This window comes from Nansenia antarctica (assembly GCF_963989245.1).
Source record: "Nansenia antarctica genome assembly, chromosome: 12".
Taxonomy (NCBI): Eukaryota; Metazoa; Chordata; class Actinopteri; order Argentiniformes; family Microstomatidae; genus Nansenia; species Nansenia antarctica.
In genome coordinates this window covers 24,277,052-24,300,038 of record NC_137682.1, presented here as the reverse complement: position 1 = coordinate 24,300,038, position 22,987 = coordinate 24,277,052, and positions in this window count along the sequence as shown.

Sequence of the window (22,987 nt, the reverse complement as noted above, 5' to 3'; positions counted from 1 at the left end):
TTTGGATACGAGGGCGTTCGCAACCATGTGGAATTCCTGGCCTTTGCAGTAGACTTTGTACTTTATAATTTCTTGTACTAAGCCATCAAGAATGTTGGTCTTTAGTTTAACCAGATCTTATCCACCTAATTTTTCTGGTTTTCTGCTCGAAATGACATGCCCACAGTGAATATAGAATATCTCCACAATCACAAGGGCCTTCATAATGATATTGTTATCAAATGAAAGCTCACACCTGTGGGGTGGCTGTAGAAGTGTCAGAATCAAAATCTATGTTACTGTGTCAGAGCAAATAGAGCTAGAACATTATAAAACATCTCAAATTCAGTCTCCGCCTAAAAAAACTACAGCTTTTACAGTGAATATCACCTTGGAAACCTGATAACGAAGCCCAAATCATCTAGGAATCAGTACTCCAGGGTCTTATTAGTACTTGTGCCAAAGTCGATGCTAGTAATGTGAGCAAATGCAACTTTGTACCTGTTTTAGTACAGGTATGTTTAGGCGGACACCTATATGTTTAGGCCATTTGGAGATATTTTGGCACCTTTGACCTTTCTCATGCATCAGATTTCTATTTTTTCTTTTTTTTGGGGGGGGGGGGGGGGGGGGTTTGGGTTGGCCGACCAATGGTATGGAAATTCGGCGTTGAAACCGGACATGACACATTCTCCAGTTGGAGAAAACTGGATGTGACTTAGGCCGTGTTTACCGTCTCGGGAAAAAAAGGGTGGCATCGTATAGCATGCAAAGTTGTGAAAAAAATGTGTTATCGATGAAGAGAATTGATCGAGGTAAACTCTTTATATCACTTCGGATGCCCATGGGGTCCGTTGGCTCCATCTGGAATAAGCGAAGTGCCATTTTGTTTGTAAGCAGCATTCCCCTTCTCAAGTTTGAACTCGGAATCATATGAGAACTGGGGTACATTGAAAGTGTCGGGCCAAGGTGATCTTGAGCTTGATTCTGACCCGGATGAGGAGTGACTACCTGATCTTGAGCTTGACCCAGGAGATGACAGAATATCTGTGTCAAAAGACAAGGCACTACCAGGTGAACTTGGAGGGAGAACTGAAGAACCGAAGGAGGAGGAAGAACTGAAAGAGTCCTCAGGTGAACTCTCTATCTGGATTACTTTAACGGTCCCTCTATCTACAAGGTCATCCACTGAGGTCACGTTCATGAACTGATTTGTGAAGTCTGGATCCATGAACTGAAGTCGGAAGGTAAAGTTGATGTCACACTGTCTCTTCACCTCTTGAAGAACGTCCTTAAGAGTGCCAGAGAAACCATCAGCAAATGTCACCCTTCTACAGTCATCGTCCTTCACGCTGACTCTCAGCACCTTTGAGGCAGACATCCTTAATCTGTGAAAGAAACAAAAAGATCAGAGCTAATAGTTAGTGCACATGTAATGTTGAGTACCTCTGCCGCCAGGGGGCAAAGGTGGGAGTCTTGTCCTGTAGAAGTGGAAGGTAATGTTGTCATCCGGTGTGTGTGTGACTGTCTATAAGCGGTGGAGGTCAACAGCGGTGGAGGTTAAAGGGGCAACAAGTAGGGCTGTCCCAAACGACTATTTTTCTAACGATTAATCTAGCGATTATTTTTTCGGTTAGTCGATTACTCTAACGACTAATTTAACGATTAGTCTGACGATTATTTTTTTTACTGTTCGATTAATGTATCACTTAATTTCCCCAAAAATATTGGCTGTATTGTCTCTCTCTGTTTAACAGTGTCTTTATAAAGCACTCTGGGTAATAGCTGCTGCTCTTATAAAACAAAGCAGTGTGTGACATGCACATTACTCAGACGGCCGCCCCTTTAAATGATCAGCTGATGTATGGGGGCTGTCTGTGGGCCCGCAATTAAACACACACACCTTAAATTCAGCGACCTGCTACTACTACTACTACTACTGTAACTGCCTCTGTCAAACAGCCCCAGACACAGGGCAGACTCACTGCTATGTTTAGCCAACTTGAATGCCAACATGGCCATCAGGGTTTTTCCTGGCTCAAAATGAGGCGGAGGTGGTACCAGTGGTGTTTGACATCGGGGGGGACCCATGAAGCAGGGCTGTCTGTGGGTCCTTAAACATCAAACACTTAATTTCTTGCATTCTGGTGAATTGATATGCACCAATTTGTGCCCTTTCTGCATCAATTTATGGAGGAAATGTCATTATTTATGTAAAGGAAAACACAATATTCAGGCACCAGATGACCATTCAAAATAGAATGTAATATAATGCAATATAAGGCTCTCAGGCATTCTGTACTTTCAAATATGTATTCTCCTTGAGCAGTCAACATACTATCAGCTATTTCGCTAGCAAACACGAAAGCTAACTTATTTGCGAAACAGCGCCCCCGCCACCACGTCGGCGCAGTGCCGCAATTGCAGTTAGAAATGACAGAAACGCTTGTAGAAAATACGACCGTCAGTTTGTCGAGAGCTGGAGGCGGCCGCCTCATAATTCTCTATGCAGGAAAAACCCTGGCCATTTAGAAGTCTACATCTACATATCTAACGTTACTAACACCAGAAGACAAGACATACAAACTGTGGTGAGCTACATTGCTTGTGTAACATTAGCTAGTAGCCTCCTCCATGTTTCCACTGGTCGCAGCCATGTTGTTTATTTGCGACGCACCGACGAACATTACGCAAGTCGACTACGTCGACGCGTTGTCCCAGCCCTAATGCTGTTGCAGTAGTCGAGTCGGGAAGTTATGAAGGCGTCCTTGATGATGTAATCGCCTATGTAACACTCTATGACAAACAACGCCATTGGCTGATGGGAGTGCAGTGGCTGGTTTGGGTTCTAGAGTGACACAGATCTTCCTTGGTCCTCCTGGGGTTAGTTCATATTAGTAACATCTGCTGGCATGGGGTAATGGTTTATTACATGTTAATGAACATGTTAATTTAGTCGCAACAAGGACAATATTCAAGCGCTCAGGCAATGCCACAACGCCTGGTATCCATTCGTAAACTTTGTTTGAGAAAGCTGATAAAGTAGCATGTTATCTACCGGTATTTAAAATGTGACAAACAATGTCAAACGAAATGCAACGTCATAGATTCTAAATGCACCTCGCTGCTGCTGAATATTAATGCACCCATTGATACTTTGCGCTCCGTGCCAGATAGTGCAAACAATGTGTTAACGTTTCTTTGTCTCAAGTGATCTGTGAAAGAAACAAAAAGATCAGAGCTAATAGTTAGTGCACATGTAATGTTGAGTACCTCTGCCGCCAGGGGGCAAAGGTGGGAGTCTTGCCCTGTAGAAGTGGAAGGTAATGTTGTCATCCGGTGTGTGTGTGACTGTCTATAAGCGGTGGAGGTCAACAGCGGTGGAGGTTAAAGGGGCAACAAGTAGGGCTGTCCCAAACGACTATTTTTCTAACGATTAATCTAGCGATTATTTTTTCAATTAGTCGATTACTCTAACGACTAATTTAACGATTAGTCTAACGATTATTATTTTTGCTGTTCGATTAATGTATCACTTAATTTCCCCACAAATAATGGCTGTATTGTCTCTCTCTGTTTAACAGTGTCTTTATAAAGCACTCTGGGTAATAGCTGCTGCTCTTATAAAACAAAGCAGTGTGTGACATGCACATTACTCAGACGGCCGCCCCTTTAAATGATCAGCTGATGTATGGGGGCTGTCTGTGGGCCCGCAATTAAACACACACACCTTTAATTCAGCGACCTGCTACTACTACTACTACTACTACTACTACTACTACTACTACTACTACTACTACTACTACTACTACTACTACTACTACTACTACTACTACAACTACTACTACTACTACTGTAACTGCCTCTGTCAAACAGCCCCAGACACAGGGCAGACTCACTGCTATGTTTAGCCAACTTGAATGCCAACATGGCCATCAGGGTTTTTCCTGGCTCAAAATGAGGCGGAGGTGGTACCAGTGGTGTTTGACATCGGGGGGGACCCATGAAGCAGGGCTGTCTGTGGGTCCTTAAACATCAAACACTTAATTTCTTGCATTCTGGTGAATTGATATGCACCAATTTGTGCCCTTTCTGCATCAATTTATGGTGGAAATGTCATTATTTATGTAAAGGAAAACACAATATTCAGGCACCAGATGACCATTCAAAATAGAATGTAATATAATGCAATATAAGGCTCTCAGGCATTCTGTACTTTCAAATATGTATTCTCCTTGAGCAGTCAACATACTATCAGCTATTTCGCTAGCAAACACGAAAGCTAACTTATTTGCGAAACAGCGCCCCCGCCACCACGTCGGCGCAGTGCCGCAATTGCAGTTAGAAATGACAGAAACGCTTGTAGAAAATACGACCGTCAGTTTGTCGAGAGCTGGAGGCGGCCGCCTCATAATTCTCTATGCAGGAAAAACCCTGGCCATTTAGAAGTCTACATCTACATATCTAACGTTACTAACACCAGAAGACAAGACATATGTAGTCTATTTTCTCTGTTTGGTGATCAAAAATGAGGGAAAAAGTCCTGACCAAAGTTAAGACTATTTATTCAAAAAAGACAAGATCGGGTCATCAGATTACACAGGATCAGGTTTACACACAAACAGTCACGACGGGGTCCGAGGAAGACAAGAAGAAGGAGCTCTCTTTGTCCCCCGGTTTTATACCGGTCTCTCAGCCAATCACATCACAGTATGTTCTTGGCCAATCGTGATCCTTCCTTCTAGGCCTCTGCCCTCGAACCGATTGGCCTATACCCTTGGGGGTGTGCGTGTGCGTGTGTGTGTGTGCGCATGTGCGACAATCGATTCCCAAATCTCCCCGCGACCATCTGTCCCCAAATGCCCTTGTAGGCCTCAAATATGTGTAATGTAATATGTATTTAATATGTGTAAAAATATACGTTATATATGTGTGTTATATGTGTAAGATATACGTTATATAAGAAGGCTATTAATATGTGTAAAAATATACGACACATCCCCCCTCGGATCACCCAGAGGGTGTTCCGAAACTAAATGATCACATAAACCAAAACCAAAACACAAACCTCACATATCGCAGCTAAGAAAAATAAAAATAAAATAAAAAATAACAACAGACAGAAAAACCATATCAACACCTAACACAAGAAGCACAATAATACAGACCAACCCAGGATCAGTATTAAGAACCCAAAGACATCATGCAAAAAATAGAAACCAACCAATAATAAAAAGAATCTTGAAAATAACAATCACAATTAAACTAAACACAGTCCATCATGCACAAATTAATATAGAAACTTCCAACGACCGATGTTTTCTTTGTCCTTGAAGCGCCAGGGACAGAGGTTACTAGCACATGAACCCAGTTGGAGAACAGCCTTTACCGCTGTCTCAGATTGATATCCTTTCCCAGTCAAGAGCTTTTTCTTCGTTGTGCTAGGAACAGAACCTCTTTCCTATCTTTGCATAACCACCACATCACTTCTCAACTGACATCAATCACATGATATAGAAAGAAACAAACAGTAACCGAAGCAAATAATCACAAAACATCACTTAATAAACAAATCATCAAAGGAGGAAACAAAATCAGAAAGCAAAACAGAATCCAGCTTTTGCTCATCAGCTATGTTGGTCAACATTAAAGCATTAATAGGAACATCAGAAATACACTTTCCACAACATTTGATTAAAATACCAAGTAACATAATACAGATGATAATGACAACAAAAATAATAGCGACGGACCTGATCATATTACCAATACCTGAAAAAGCAGAATCAAAGAAATCTAACATATTCCAACCGTGTTCTTTATGCAAATCCTCTACACCCTTCTTGTTAGATTCATGAAAATCATACAAAGCGTTATCAGAATCCGAAATATAACTGCAGCATTCACCGCCTATCAAAGCACAAGTACCACCCTGACTGGCCAAAATAATGTCCAAAGCCATTCTATTTTGGAGAGCTACATTCTTAGTTTCAGTCAATTCAGTGGCCAGGGCAGATACTACAGCATCCGAAGCATTAATGTGTTTTTCAAGAACGGATGATAGGGCACTTAATTCAGTCTGAGAGTTGTAGACACCATAACTTGGGAATATTAGGCCAAAAAACTTCTGAGCGGTAGACAACGCCCTACGACTACGATGGGTTGCTTGTTTGTGAAGTACAGACATCTCCTCCCGAGTAACTTTCCTAATCAAAGGTATCAGATGAGCCAAATAACAAACACCCTCACTCGAAGCAGGAAGCTTAGAGAATGCATCATTATCACACACAAGAAACACATGTTCCGGGAGTTGAAGCTCCTTACCAGGATACAAGAACATGACACCACCTATACAAGACGCGGCCCCTAGCTGACGAACCGCGCTGCTCTTGGGCCGAGATTGAATGTCAATACAGGTTGTAATATTTACGAGAGGCATGACTTTAAGCTGCGTGGTGCCTTTCTGCCGTCTGGTAGTATTGGTATCATGTAATTTCATTTGAGGCACCATAGCACAATCAACAACTTTACATTTCAATCCAGAAATAACAACTGAACCCCTCCACCGTGTAGAAGTCACACTCCCAGAACATGACAGATGAGGACTCAATGCAGTACCATTTAATTGAACGAACATAGCTTGGATAATATATATCTTCTTCGGACCTGTTGGTTGTGACAAATGTGTAAGCCTATCAATAATAACCTTCCCCACACCGCTAGGCCTATGGTGTTTGTTAACCGCTGCTGTCAGACGTTCCAACACACCAATATCCACACCTGCATAGGAAGAATTTAAAGGAACCAGAATCGTGCTGGGCTGACAAGAAGAGCTCTGGTTCTTGCCCTGTAAAACAAATGGGGCTAAACCCTGCCAATTATAATGAAGCCATTCTGCTTTAGTTAACGGTATGGGGAAAAACATAGGAGCAGACGCACTTACAGGGACCTGTTGACAAATCCAGCAATCAGAATAATTCATTTTTGAAGCAAAATCTTTCATGATACTAGTGGCAGAATTAGGGTGGGACCGTGTCCCCAGGTGATTAGAATCATACAACAAATAATCGTCAGTAGCGACTACAATCGCCTTCGTAGAAGCCTTCACAGCAACATTTTCAACCTTTCCTGGTAACTCAACGTGAACATATTTATGCACAAATTTCTCACAGTCCAACCTATAGTGGTGTGGAAAGTCAGGATTGGTCCTACAAACTTTGTCCTTGAAATTGTTGGATTTACTAGACACCTGTTCACCGATATCACGTCTAGCACACCAATACGAGTTCAACACCTTGTCAACATTAGTTAATGTCACACGAGTTTCTTGCGTGTTGCTTGAGTGTTGATTAAGTGTAACATATTTAGCATCCAATAAATACCACTCGTCCGCTTCGGCGGTATAGATCAAACAATCATCAACAGTACAACGTGAATGTGGGCAAACAAAAGCTCTACCTGCTGTGATCATTCTTCTCTGACGTCCAGGCATAACAGTGTGTGAGTAAAGTGTAACATTGTCCAAAGAAGTCAATGGGGTAGGAACACTAAGGGGTATATTAGTCTCTGAAACGGCATGGCTTGAGTTTCCTCCTAATTGGCCTTGGTGTTTTACGGGGTCTGTCTGGTTGGGGTGTATCACTGACAGGTCTGTGTCTCTCAATGGTACCTTGGTCCGGGCAGCCGCCCGGGTTGCTGACATCTCCGTCTGGAGCATTGTCAGGGTCGGAAGGGGTGACAACAGGGGCAACACCAGGCTTGGTAGAACCCCCAAGAGGGGTGTCGCAGTCACTGGATCCTTCACGGTCTCCGTTGGCCCACTCATCTCTGGGCTGGACAGGGTCTGGGACGAGGCCCCCGGCATCATCTGCATCACGGCGCAGATACTCACCAACATCTTCGTCAGCCTGGATGTCCAAGCTGTGGACTTCCTCGTCCCCAGGGGTCTCCTCACCATCCTGCTGAGGTTCTCCCTCATCGTCCTCATTGGGTGCCTTGATGCAGTGATGAACGTGATACCAGGTGGGGGACCCCTTGATTTGGATGGCAGTCCCAGTGCACCGAACGACCTCGTATGGTCCTTCCCGTCGAGCCTCATGCCACTTCCGTCTGTAGACCTTCATGTATACTTTGTCACCCGGTTGCAACGCGTCCTTCCTCTCCTGTGCGTTCACCTCCTCTTCACGTTCCTGTTTGTGGAGCACATAAGAAGAGATACTCTTTTGCCGGTTAGTCATGTACTGTACATAGGCTTTCATGTCACTCTCCAGGAGAGCCAAACTTGGCCCTTTCCCACTGGTTCGTGCACAGGGAGCTGTCATTATTCTCCCCATTGCCAGTTCATGGGGAGTCAAGTGCAGCCCTCGAATCTCACTGGAACGACAGGCCATCAATGCAAGAGGGAGTCCTTCCAACCAATTAAGACCTGTATGCTTACAGACCTTAGAAAGACGGTTCTTAAGGACCCCGTTCATCCTCTCTACTATCCCCTGGCTTTGAGGTGAGTAAATACACCCAAATCTCTGCTTGATTCCCAACTTTTGTAGTATAAGCTTTACCGTCTTATCCACAAATTCCTTACCATTGTCTGACGATATCCTATCTGGAATTCCAAACCTAGGCATGAATTCCCTGCATAGGAACTTTGCTACAGACTGAGCATCCTTTCTTCGAGTGGGGCAAGCTTCTACCCATCTGCTGAACCTGTCTACTACAACTAGCATGTACCTGTATCCTGCAACAGGACGAATCATGTCCACATAGTCAATCACCAAATGTTTCATTGGCCCGTTTGGGGTAGGGATATGCCCAGTTCCCACTGGTATTCCAGGTCTGATATTGTTTTTCAAACAGACCACACATTGACCAAGGATATGGTCTATTTGTTCCAACAAATATGGAGCCCAAAAACCATATTCCTTGGTGATCTTGCGTCTTACCTCCCCCCTGGACACATGTGCTAATCCATGGGCTTCCTGTATCAGTATGCCTAATAAATCTGGGGGTGCCACAACCAGTCCCTCATGATTTCTCCATAGACCTGTGTCATCCTGACTAGCTCCCCTTGTTAACCATAGGTTTTTGTCTAGTGCATTTGCCTCACTCTGTAACATCAACAAATCCTCAAGCGTGACCATGCCCTGTAACTGTGCTTCATGTGTGACCAGCAGAACTTTACCTGCTTTGTCTGCTCCTGTAATAGCTTTGGCTGCATCATCTGCAGCCCTGTTACCTTGTGTGACATGTGATGAGTCAGATCTGTGTGCGGCACACTTCACTATGGCTAATTCCCTTGGTTTCATCATGGCTTGTAACAGCTTCATGATTTGAGCGTGGTGCTGAATAGGCGAACCATCAGTTTTCTTAAAACCCCGTCCCTTCCATACAGCTCCATGTAAATGACACACATTGTGGGCATAGGCAGAGTCGGTGTATACTGTCACTCTTTGTCCGGTTCCCAAGTTGCATGCTTCTGTGAGGGCAATCAATTCAGCCAACTGAGCTGAACAAGGCTGAGGAACAGCCTCGGCTTGTTTCACAATGAACTCCGAATTTTGGGATCGGACTATGGCATACCCGGCACGTAAATTTTCTCCTACCCGGTAACAAGATCCATCAGTCCAATACTCAACGTCAGCTTCCTTTAAAGGCAAAGCTAGTAGATCTGCTCTAAGCTTAGAGTACCTCGTAGCTTCCTTCACACAATCGTGTGGTTCCCCATCTTCTGGGGTTGGCAAGGTCTCTGCTGGGTTAAGTGTGTTACATCTTAGTAATGTTACATCTTCCCTTTCCAACATCCTGTAATAATCCCTAATCCTAGGCATCGTCAAAGTGTACTTGCCTTGATTCAAGAGGTTCCTTAGACTGTGGTGGCAGAGAATGGTAATTGGGTACCCCATTGTTAAGGTTGTTGCCTTCTCGTACATAAGATATGCCCCGGCCATTGCTCTGTAGCATGGCGCGAAACCCATTTCTACCTCTGAATATGCGACAGAATAATAGGCTATGGGCTGTGGACTAGGTCCAATGCCTGTTGGTTGCGTAAGAACAGCGCAGGCATACTTCCCCTCGGCTGAAGAAGAAACATACAATCCAAATTCTTTGGAATAATCTGGAAGCGCTAAAGCTGGCGCTTCTTGCAATTTGTGTTTAATTGTCTCAAACGCCAAATCAGCTTCCCTTGTCCAAGTAATGCAACATTGGAGGTTATCACTACCTGTTTCCTTAATCATCCCCCTCAATGGAGCGACTAGTCTAGTGTAATCCTCCACCCATGCTGAACTATACCCAGTAATGCCCAAAAACATCATCATTTCCCTAACCGTTCGTGGTTTTGGAGCCTTCTGAATAGCTTCCAAATGTTCATTAGTGACACTGCGATGTCCCTGTGTAATGGATTGTCCTAAGTAAGTTACCTTTTCCTGACAATACTGTAGCTTCTTTTTAGACACCTTGTGTCCCTTCTCCGCCAAAACCTTTAACAGTTTAACGGAATCCCTGTGACATGTTTCTTCATCTGGGGCACAAAGGAGTATGTCATCCATGTACTGAATGGCAGTACTACTTATCATCTGTTCTAACCCGTCTAAGTCCTCCTTCAAGACCTGATTAAAAACATGAGGACTGTGTTTGTACCCCTGTGGCATTCTGGTATATTGATAATGCTGACCTTTGTAGGTAAACCCAAATAACCCTTGACTTTCTACACTAAGAGGTATAGAAAAGAAAGCCCCGCATAAATCAATCACTGTAAACACTTTGGCTGTAGATGGAATCTGAGTCAACAGCACATGAGGATCAGGAACTTCAGCTGGATAGCTGACAACTACCTCATTCACAGCCCGTAGGTCATGTACCAGACGATATGAACCATCAGGTTTCGTCACTGGCAGAAGAGGTGTATTGCTTAACGGATATTGAGTTATCTTCAGGACTCCTGCTTCTAACAGTCCTTTGATCTGTGGCTCAATTCCATCAATTGCTTCCTGTTTCAATGGGTATTGGTTTTTCCAAGGGGGTTTTGCACCCGGTATGAGTTCAACTCTCAATGGACGAGCTGATTTCACAAATCCAATGTCTGTACTGTTCTTTGCCCACAGGTCGGCTGGCACATTCTGCATCATTTCTTCTCTGAGGTCTCTTTCAGCTTGTACAGGAAGGATTAGCTGGTTCATTAGCTTCACAGTCTGCGGATGTCCTATTCCTTGAGCAGAGATCATCAGTTTTGTGAACTGTCCATCAATGCTCCTCCAGATAGCAGGGTTTTCTTTTGTCGTTACAAATCTGGCTTTTTCTGAGTCTGCCATCATTGCCCCTAAATGCTTCTGTTTATAGTGTTCAGATATCATAAGTGTCACATGAGGGATGCTACCCTCAATCTTATGCTCCTGATCTAGATAAGTGTCACTGTTTATCTTCATAGCCACTCCCTGAGGGCCTAGGATTATACAACTTGTACTAAGCTGTACCTGTTTTGGCTGATGCTTCAGCCACTCATCTGGGGTTGCATCTGCAACTTCTCTAAAATACTGGAGTGTACAATGCAATGGATCAGTAGGCCTTCTGGCCTCTGCCATGTGTGCCAGGATATAATTGTCCCACATCCTTGCTGGTTCCATTAGGTCTGGGCTAAGCCCTCCCACCCAATATACCATAGATGCGTTGTTGTCCATCATGACAGACAGCTGTCTGTTCTCTTGTGGCACTGTCACCTGACAGCCGTCAGGTGTGCATTTCACGGTACAATTTAATTGGCATAGTGCATCTCTCCCTAGTAGCCCTATTGGCGTGTGTTCTGATACAAGTATTGACAGATCTGCTCTCTGTCCTTTGTACTCTAAACTTACAAGCTCAGTGGTAGGGATCAGCTGTTCACATATTTCCCAGACATAGGAAGGTGCGTGGCGTCTTCAGGTTTCAGACAGGTGTAGGCTGCTCCACTGTCCACCATCAATTCTAATGGACGTTGGTTGACCGACACCCATATTGTAGGTTCATCTTCAGGCCTGTTTGTCACCACCAGCTGGCACCACTCCTGGAGCCGGTGCAGCAGGGGGCCTATATCCTCCTTTTTGTTTCCCCCCTGCGCCCCCCTGGTTCTTCTTAAAGCAGGTACGTTTTAAGTGTCCATACTGGCCGCATAGGAAACATGGTCCTAGCATCTTCCTCCCTGCTGTGGTCCATCCCTCTTGTGGTGGTCCTTGGCCAGGCTGGTTGTATGGCTGGTATGGAACCACTTGCACCCCTGGTGGCCCCTGTGGGTATGGATACCCCCCTTGTGGCCCCTGTGGGTATGACTGGGGAGGGACAATTTGCAGTTGCTGTGGCTGAGATGGGACCTGTAGGGCTATATTCTGCACTCTCTCTCTGGTTTTCTTGCCTTCAGTCAATTGCACTTGAGTTAGTTTTCTGAGTGAGTCCTCATCTTGTGCCTTCTGTGTCTGAATCTTCTTTCTAAATAATTCTACTTGGTGTGCTATGTTGTCTATATAAACAGCCTTGCTCATGTGTCGTAGCCCCACCACTTCTGCTAACTTGTTCTTAACTGGGGTAGGGAGACCTTGTTGAATCTTTTCCCTGATTATGGCTTTTTCTAACGGGTTATCTTCGGCATCCTTCCCTGTCACACTTCTCCATTGAGAGTGCACACGGGCAACAAACCCCCGGGGATTTTCATCTCCCCCCAGTGGCTTCACAATGACATTGTCTGGGTGAATGTGAGTAGGGTATGTTTCTCTGATTGCCTTCCACAGCTTGCCTCTGTTTGCTGCGAAGAGCTCTGGGTCATAAACGGATGTATCGATATATCTATGAAGTCCCGCCTTCATCAATATTTCCTGCATGGTGTCCAATCCTGTAATGGTAGCTAAGAGTCTTTTCAGGTCTCCCATAGCAGCGTGCGTTCCTGTCAATCTCACGTCGACTTGCGTCGTCCAGGGGTGGCCACCATCTTCCAGGACTGGGAGTTTTTCTATCACTTCTGACAGATCTGTATGATTCCAAGGACGATATTCCATCTGGTTACCTCGAATCAGCACTGGGAAGTTCCCCTGAGTTGCCTCTTCTTCCGGTGCCCTCCCCCTGTTCCCCGCAGAGTGCCTTGGGTCATAATCGCTTACTTGTGGCTCCGTTTTTACGTCCCGCCTTGGTGTCGCTCCGGACCTTGGGGAGTTCAACCGGGATGTATGTGATGATGCCGCTCGAGATTGACGATGCGTTTCTCTCTCTACTTCTAGGTCCTGCATCTGTTGTCTGTAGTCTTCTTCGTCTCTTAGGATTCTCGCATGGAGTTTTCTTGCCCTCCTTTCTCCCTCCTCTTCCTCCCGCTCTTCCTGCAGCTTCTTCTTCTTTTGCTTTAAGCTCTCTCTTCTCTTCCCTACCTTCAGAGACTTCTGCTCATCTTCAGAACTATTTTCTTCTTTTCCCTTCTTATAGCGTATTTTCCCTCCCTGCTTTTCGGCCCTGGCTAGTAGTTTTCTCATCGGAGCACTGTAGCCTCCTTGTGCATTGCTGTCATCACTGGAATCTTCGCTATCACCTCCACTGCCATCTTCACTGTCATCCGTCTTGTCCCTCCTGTCGTCCCCTTTTCCCCTCGGCTCCTTCTTCTTCTTCTGTTTGGCACCTGACCTGTTCTCTGGTTCGAAGTCCACGGTCACTTTCGCTCTTCCCCTCTCTAGTACATTTTCATCCTCATCTTGGATAGTGAAGGTTCCGCTCGTACTTAGGACAGGGACCTGAGGGTAGATCCGCTGAGAATTGTCCTCCAGTCTCTTGGCATAGGGAGGACTGGAGATTGGAGCTGTGTGTGAGAATGGAATGTTCACTTTCTCTTCCATTGCTTTGGCCAATTCATCTCTTTTTTCTGGATCCATGTGAGCTGTTTTCTCATTCCAAGCTAATGCTACTTTCTGCCCCTCTACCTTAAAGAGGTCTAAGATGTCTAATTCTAACTTGCGTTTCTCTGACCTATTTTTCCCTTTCTGATTTGCCTTGTGTACATTGATAAGTATCTCCTATGTTGCAATTAATTGTAAGTCAAAGGTGCCTTCCTCTGGCCATGGTTGTTCAATGTCTGCCCAACGAATATTCCATTTCGTTGACATTTTGCTAATTTCTTTAACAAGAGGATTCATTTTTTCCACTATAGCCACAGGGGATAAAGTTGCCAATATTCCACTAGCTGTGGTAACAGCCGTTACAATTTTAGTGGATGCGGCTCCGATGTTAAGCTGATTGATTTATACTGCTCAATATGCTGATAATATGCTATAAGGTGTACTTTTCTTACAACCCACCTTCTGTTGCCGTATCTGCTAAACAGATGCTAGTCCAACTTTTAACTGTGTCAACTGTCTACACAGAACACTACAACTTCAGAACAACGGATTGTTTCAGTGGTATTGTGTATTATTGACTTAAATGTAATCTATGTGTGTGTGTTTTAATCTAAATGTTTTTCCCTTATTATGTATGAATGTGTGTCACTTAATTGCTCAATCAATACTAATTATAGTTCAGGTCAACTTAATTATTAAACTACAAAGGCTGTTCAACACAATTATCAAATTACAAAGGCAGGTCACGCTCTAAGTCTTTCTGATCCACAACCCCTTGATTGATCAATCCTCAGATAGAAACTGTTCTGCTATTCTTTAATCAAAAACTGTGAAAAAAGAACTTAACTTGAAATAAAAAGATGTAAAACACGAATATTAATTACAACCTGTAAAGAAATCGACTTGTCATTTGGAAGGAATAAAATGATTAATTATTAATTACAATCTGTAAAGAAATCGACTTGTTATTTGAAAGGAATGCATAATTAATTAGACTTAGTCATTTACACTTCATTGATGTAAACCTGTGAAAGACAACGTTATCCTTAGACTATTATAAACCAATTGATCAAAGTTTTGTGAAAACTGAAAATGAAATGATCTGAATAATTAATTCAATCAATTTGTAATTAATCAAATTAATTGAAGTAACCATCCATTTATTATTGTAAAGGACTATTTCATCGACCTCAGATGGATGCACTGATGGAGGACCAGTGTTCCAAAATGTCTTATCGTGTTTCGTCCACTGGATGGCAGCATACAATTAAAAATGTCTTATCGTGTTTCGTCCACTAGAGGGCAGCAAACTGAAAATGTCTTATCGTGTTCTGGCCAGTAGATGGCGCCGGCAGCCAACAGCTTTGTCTCACAGAATGACTCTATCTTACCTAAAACTCACAATCTATCTTTTACTTTTACAATCTATAAATAAATCAATTGTTAAGTGAAAGGAATGAATGACTAGTTAGAATTATTCATTATATCATCATATACATTGATTTAAACCTTATGGAATCAATCAATTGTTTGGGGAAACAGAAAATGAATGATCTGAATAATTAATTCAACTGATAAGTAATTAATTAAATTAATGTAATACTGAACAGTCATTCACAACATCAATCTATGCATTAACCTTTTAGATTCTTTCACCAATATTCTGTAAGCAGGCCTATTCGCTTCGCGTGCTCTCTCTGTGTGTGAAATGTGGCTGCGCTGTCCACGCGCGAGTCCCCGTGTAAACTCCTGTTTTCCGAGTAACCGTACCTTTAAACTTATTTAAAATACCCCGAGATCAATTCACTATATCTCTATCTTTATCAATACTAGATGAGTAATGAAATCAATCAAACTCGCGCGTGTGTATTTGAAAAAATGGAGGTCAAGGGGGGGAGAAGGCCACCCAACAATCCTTTGTTCTACTTACCGCCTCTGAAGAAAACCGCTGTGGACTTCTCTGATTAATCTTTACAACACAACATTGCTTTTCCACAATAATTATTATTTTCCACGACACAGCAATTTCAAGAATATCTTTCAATGCAGTTAAACGTATTATTTGCCAAGATAATCTTATTCAAATACTCCCAAAATGGCGCATGCTTTCTACTAGAGGCTCTGTGTGTCCACGTGTCCACACGCGTTCACACAATGGAAAAAATGGCGTCCTTTCTACTAGGGCCCTGTGTCCACGTGTCTGACATGCGTTCACACAATGAAAAAATGGCGTCCTTTCTACTAGAGCCACGTTTTTTCTCCGTGTTCTCAAGTAAATTAACAATGTATTTCTTAAAATAGCGCTATTTTCTGCTCACAAACACGGACTATGCTCTTTCAAACTAGGAATTCAGATTCCATACAATCGAATAGAGCTATTTCCTGCTCATAAACACGGACTAAGCTCTTACTTACAAAACACATCAACCAAGAATTCTCATTCCTTTACACTCATCAGACTATTTTCTGATACAAAACACATTTATCAGCCCACTGGGAAAACGTCTTTCCCTCAGTTTTTATGCTAATACCTTGTTCCCAAAACAAGCCTACATGCAGCTCATTCTCTGCTGTACTACAAACACGATATTTTAAAGTATCGTACAATTAAAACGTTTTTACCAATACAGGTTTCACAACCCGGCTCTCTGCCTAACCTCTACCCAATTATATACTTCAAGATTCTTTTAAATATAGCCCATCTGATTTACACAGTCAATTTTGCCAACAAAGAAGGGTTATTCAGCAGAAGACTCACCTTTGTTGAAGAGTTGCAAACCGACTGGCTATTTTTTGATCTCCCATAAGGCTCGCCACTTTGTAGTCTATTTTCTCTGTTTGGTGATCAAAAATGAGGGAAAAAGTCCTGACCAAAGTTAAGACTATTTATTCAAAAAAGACAAGATCGGGTCATCAGATTACACAGGATCAGGTTTACACACAAACAGTCACGACGGGGTCCGAGGAAGACAAGAAGAAGGAGCTCTCTTTGTCCCCCGGTTTTATACCGGTCTCTCAGCCAATCACATCACAGTATGTTCTTGGCCAATCGTGATCCTTCCTTCTAGGCCTCTGCCCTCGAACCGATTGGCCTATACCCTTGGGGGTGTGCGTGTGCGTGTGTGTGTGTGCGCATGTGCGACAATCGATTCCCAAATCTCCCCGTGACCATCTGTCCCCAAATGCCCTTGTAGGCCTCAAATATGTGTAATGTAATATGTATTTAATATGTGTAAAAATATACGTTATATATGTGTGTTATATGTGTAAGATATACGTTATATAAGAAGGCTATTAATATGTGTAAAAATATACGACACATACAAACTGTGGTGAGCTACATTGCTTGTGTAACATTAGCTAGTAGCCTCCTCCATGTTTCCACTGGTCGCAGCCATGTTGTTTATTTGCGACGCACCGACGAACATTACGCAAGTCGACTACGTTGACGCGTTGTCCCAGCCCTAATGCTGTTGCAGTAGTCGAGTCGGGAAGTTATGAAGGTGTCCTTGATGATGTAATCGCCTATGTAACACTCTATGACAAACAACGCCATTGGCTGATGGGAGTGCAGTGGCTGGTTTGGGTTCTAGAGTGACACAGATCTTCCTTGGTCCTCCTGGGGTTAGTTCATATTAGTAACATCTGCTGGCATGGGGTAATGGTTTATTACATGTTAATGAACATGTTAATTTAGTTGCAACAAGGACAATATTCAAGCGCTCAGGCAATGCCACAACGCCTGGTATCCATTCGTAAACTTTGTTTGAGAAAGCTGATAAAGTAGCATGTTATCTACCGGTATTTAAAATGTGACAAACAATGTCAAACGAAATGCAACGTCATAGATTCTAAATGCACCTCGCTGCTGCTGAATATTAATGCACCCATTGATACTTTGCGCTCCGTGCCAGATAGTGCAAACAATGTGTTAACGTTTCTTTGTCTCAAGTGATGTCAAGGAATTGTGCATATAGGTCATTCTACAGAAACGGTGGCATTTGGAATTGCAAATATATTTTTACTTAATCAAAAATTAGTGTACAATAATAATCAACCTCTTACCTTTTACAATCCCTAAAAATGAAAGCTTAATGTATAGATTTTTTTTTAATACATTCACTCAAACCAGGAGGAGTAGTAACGGCAATGACAATTTACAGAACAAATGGGTTTTTACTAAAATTGGCCGCTGCAGTACCACATGTCTTCAATCATATCAAAATCATTCAAATATCCAATTTAATCAATATCTTTTTTATTTTATTTATTCCCCTTCGTATGAAATGAGTAACACCAGTGACATATTTAAAAGCCTTGTGTAGAATTTAACACATACATGGTCAAATCTATAACAAATGAAGAGAGACAGCAGACTGACCATGTGCATATGTTGATCACATGTCCTCCAATGACCTCTTGAACCAAAAAGTACTTCTAAAAGTTATTTCATTTCTTTCAAAATAAAAGTTTTGTGAGGCAGTAACACCAATGACATGAAATGGCGTGACCACTCTTACCATTATATTATTTATTTAGTTGGTGTTTCAGCTTTTTAGGTTTTCTATTCCATAAATGTGACATTTGTGTTTACTTCATGACATTTAAAGTAGGAGAAAAATAAAAAAAATGTAACTCAAAATATGGTACTAAACTTCAATACATGGTCAGAGTGACAAGCAAATTGCTTGCACTTGGTATTTTATATAAATTATAAAAAACAAGAATTGCTCATTACATGACTCAAATATGTTATTATGATAAGAACAATGTATATTTATCTAAAACATATATTACATGTGATCATTACGCTTATTTAAAGTATTTTGATTGCTGCAAAGGTGAGAGACAGGAATGTCACCGTTTCTGTAGAATGACCCATATATGTTATTCATATCTTGCAGTAAGTTCTATAGTATCTTGAAGTTGAAGTTTGTATGTAAACTTGAAGTTGTATGTAAATGTTCCATTGGTTTATTATATGGTACTCTGGTAATTAAATTATGAAGCTACTCTTCCAATTAATGAGACAACTGAAAATATATTTTAATAAGTAAAATGCATAGTTTAATATTATCAGTATGTATAGCATAATGATACTGCTGGCTACTCTGTAGCCTCTTTTCTAAATAGGACAGACATCAGTCTTCACATAGATACAATAGACATCTATAGTCCTTTAAACATTTTAACTCCGGCTTTCTGGGCAGTTCGGCCTTTTGGCACTTTATTTTGTATGAATGATGGCAGGCACACGTGGACAAGTTGCAGTCAGTGTGTGTGTGTGTATGTTAGAGACGAGTAAGAAAGATGTAGGCTAAAAAAAACATAATTCCTGCTTTTTGCCTTTATAGTGGTATCTTTTCTTCAGTTAACACAGATATTGTGATGTATCGTTGATGAATTGTCTTACTGTCATGGTTTCTTAGGTTTTCATTTTAGAGACATCTAGTGGACATTTTATGACATTACATTTGTTACTGCCTTTATTCAGTTTCGGTTTTGATTAGTCACATGACGAACATTAGTCACATGACGTGAGCACACTGTTCAGACGTGATAGCTCGTGCAACAGCTAGTTGAGAGAAAAAGCTCCGGAGAATCTCTTTGTTTACATTCTTGCCCTGGAAAAGGCTTTGCTTGTAAGTTGCCTTTTCTTTTCTTGTTTAACTACAATGTATAATGTACATGTTTATAAATACATAGCTTATATTATTTAAGTATAACTATTTGTATTGCTATATTGATATTATATGTTGGCTACATACTGTTGATGTTGAAAGTGTAACAGTATAGTTTTGAGCATTACAGTAATTGTACTCTTATGTTTATTTACAGTTTTACAAAAATAACCAAACGACCACTCATGTTTCTGAGGGTTGAGTAAAGAACTAAACTTTACTCCAGCGTCTGAGGATTCATTTATGTGTCAGTGTGTGTTCGCTATCTGTGGAAGTTGCGCCCTGGTTACGCGCAGTGGGAACAGAATAGTAAAAAAGCAACCACTCAGCGGGCGGATCGACTCAAGGAGAGAGATCTTCAGCGCAAGCACTGCTCCCCATCATCCTTGCTCACGCCAAGCACACAGCAATATTCATGATGGAAGAGTTGAGCAATGCTGAGACAAGGTCAGTGGCCTCTAGCACATCTAGGTCTTTTAAATCAACAGCCAGTAGGGCAGCTGTCAATGCACGTGTCAAAGTGGAAGTAGCACGCACACGTGCTGGCTATGCAAAAATGGAATCAGAGATTATGATCGAAAAAGCCCAAATGGAAGCAAAATTAAAGAACTTGCTGCATGAGAAAGAAGTGGCAGAAGCCATCGCTGAAGCTAATGTTCTTGAAGCAGCAGCGGAGGAAGAAAACAACGGTATCGAAGCTGTCATTCATGCCACTGTTGACCGCACACGCCAGTACGTAGAACAACAGTCACAGCTACCACTATCTGCCGAAGATGTTAAGGACTCTATAGCCAATCTGGAACCGATAGTCCATAGGCTGAGATCCTCCTCACCACCCAGACAGCGTCTGGCTGTTTCATACGAGAGACAGCACTCCTCCACCGTGAAGCAGGAGCACAGCTCTCCATCACTGCGACCTAGTAGGCCAAAGACATCAGAGCAGCTCACACCCAGCAGGCCCAAGGGTTCACCATACAAACCAACAGGAAGCGGTGACACAACCGACATCAGTGATGTGGCTCGGTACCTAGCACGCAGAGACCTCGTAACCTCCGGTCTCACCAAGTTCGATGATCACCCAGAAAATTACTGGGCATGGAAGTCGTCCTTCAAGAACGCCATTGACGGACTACTACTCAGTGCTAATGAAGAGATGGACCTCATGATTAAGTGGTTAGGGAGCGAATCTGCAAAGCACGTGAAACGAATAAGAGCAGTACATGTAGGTCATTCATCTCAAGGTCTATGCAAAGCTTGGGAACGCTTAGAAGAGTGCTTCGGGTCTCCAGAGGTAATTGAAAAGTCCCTCTTCGACAGGCTGGAGAACTTCCCAAAGATCAGCAATAAAGATCCTGTGAAGCTGAGAGAGCTAAGTGACCTTCTCCAAGAGTTGGAAGCAGCCATGTTCGAAGGTTACCTGCCTGGTTTGAGCTATCTGGACACTTCACGCGGCATTTTGCCCATCGTAGACAAGTTGCCCTACAACATCCAAGAGAAATGGATATCACAGGGTTCCAGATACAAAGCTGAGCGACAGGTAGTTTTTCCCCCATTCACATTCTTCTGCGAGTTCATCACCAAAGAGGCACGAGCTCGCAATGACCCAAGCTTCAGGCTATCGATGAGTAACACAGCCCAGATGAAGTCAGAGCAGCCATTCAAGAGACAAAGTAAGAGCATGGTCTCTGCACATAAGACAGATGTCTCTCACGAGAAAGACACACGAGACGGTTCAGGCCGAACAGCAGTGGACATAAAAAAACTATGCCCTCTCCATAAGAAGCCACACCCCCTAACACGCTGCAGAGGTTTCAGAAGCAAGCCCCTCGAGGAGCGCAAGGCCTTCCTCAAAGACAACGGTGTCTGCTTCAGATGTTGTTCCACAACTACTCATCTAGCCAAGAACTGCACCACAGCCATCAAGTGCATGGAATGTGAGAGTAACAGCCACACCACGGCTCTTCATCCAGCACCTCCGCCTCCAGCCCCATCTGAGGATGGCGGGGAGGGAGAAGGAGGATCAGACCAATCTGCAGTCACCTCAAATTGCACAGAAGTCTGTGGAGAGGGTCAAAGCGGCAGATCCTGCTCGAAGATTTGCCTGGTGAATATATTCCCAGAAGCACACCCAGAGAGAGCAACCAGAGCATATGTTGTGCTGGATGACCAAAGCAACAGGTCGCTTGCAAGGTCTGAATTCTTTGATATGTTCCACATCAAGGGGTCAGATTCAGCATTCACACTTCGTACATGTGCAGGTACAACTCAGATGACAGGAAGGAGAGCCACAGGCTTTGTGGTGGAATCTGTGGATGGAGCTACAACAGTGACACTACCTACACTAATAGAGTGTAACAACATTCCCACCGAAAGAGCTGAGATACCTACGCCAAAAGCAGCGTTGCATCATTCCCACCTCAAGCCCATAGCATATGGTATACCACCTTTGGATTCTAAAGCACAGATCCTTCTCTTGCTAGGCCAAGACATCCTTAGAGTTCATAAAGTGCGGGAGCAACGGAACGGTCCGCATGACGCCCCCTACGCACAACGACTCGACCTGGGATGGGTCATCATAGGAGAAGTCTGCCTAGAGGCAGCCCACAAGCCTTCAGACATCCAAAGCTACCGCACCAATGTGCTTGAGAACCAACGCCCTTCATTCTTCAGCCCATGTCCGAACAGGATCCAGGTGAAGGAGCAATATGTTCCGAAGCCAGCACATCAGATTGCCCCAGCGCAAGGCACCCACAGTATCCGGGAATGCAACTTAGGGAGCACCATCTTCAACACGTCCGAGGATGACAACAAGATTGGACTCTCTATTGAAGACAGACTGTTCTTAAAGGTCATGGACAAAGAAATGTATATGGATGACTGCAACAGCTGGGTGGCACCATTGCCATTCAGAACACCACGTCAGCAACTCCCTCACAGCCGAGGCCAGGCCCTCACACGACTTACCTCTCTTCAAAACACACTGGAGAAAAGGCCCGAGATGAAGAAGCACTTCATCGCGTTCATGCAGAACATCTTCGACCGTGATCATGCTGAGCTGGCTCCTACATTGGAGAACGGACAAGAATGTTGGTACTTACCTATCTTCGGGGTTTATCACCCTCAGAAGCCAGGCCAGATTCGAGTCGTCTTCGATTCCAGTGCAAAATGGAAAGGCGTGTCACTGAACGATGTTCTCCTTTCTGGTCCGGACTTAAATAACAGCCTCTTAGGAGTACTGGTGCGATTCAGACGAGAACCGATCGCTGTCACTGTGGACATAGAACAAATGTTTCACAGCTTCGTTGTGAAAGAAGACCACAGGAACTTTCTCCGCTTTCTGTGGTACGAGGACAACGATCCTAAGAACGACATATGTGAGTACCGCATGAAGGTTCACGTATTCGGGAACAGTCCCTCTCCTGCGGTGGCAATCTATGGTCTCAGACGTGCTGCAGCTCATGGTGAAGAAGAATTTGGGTCTGACGCCAA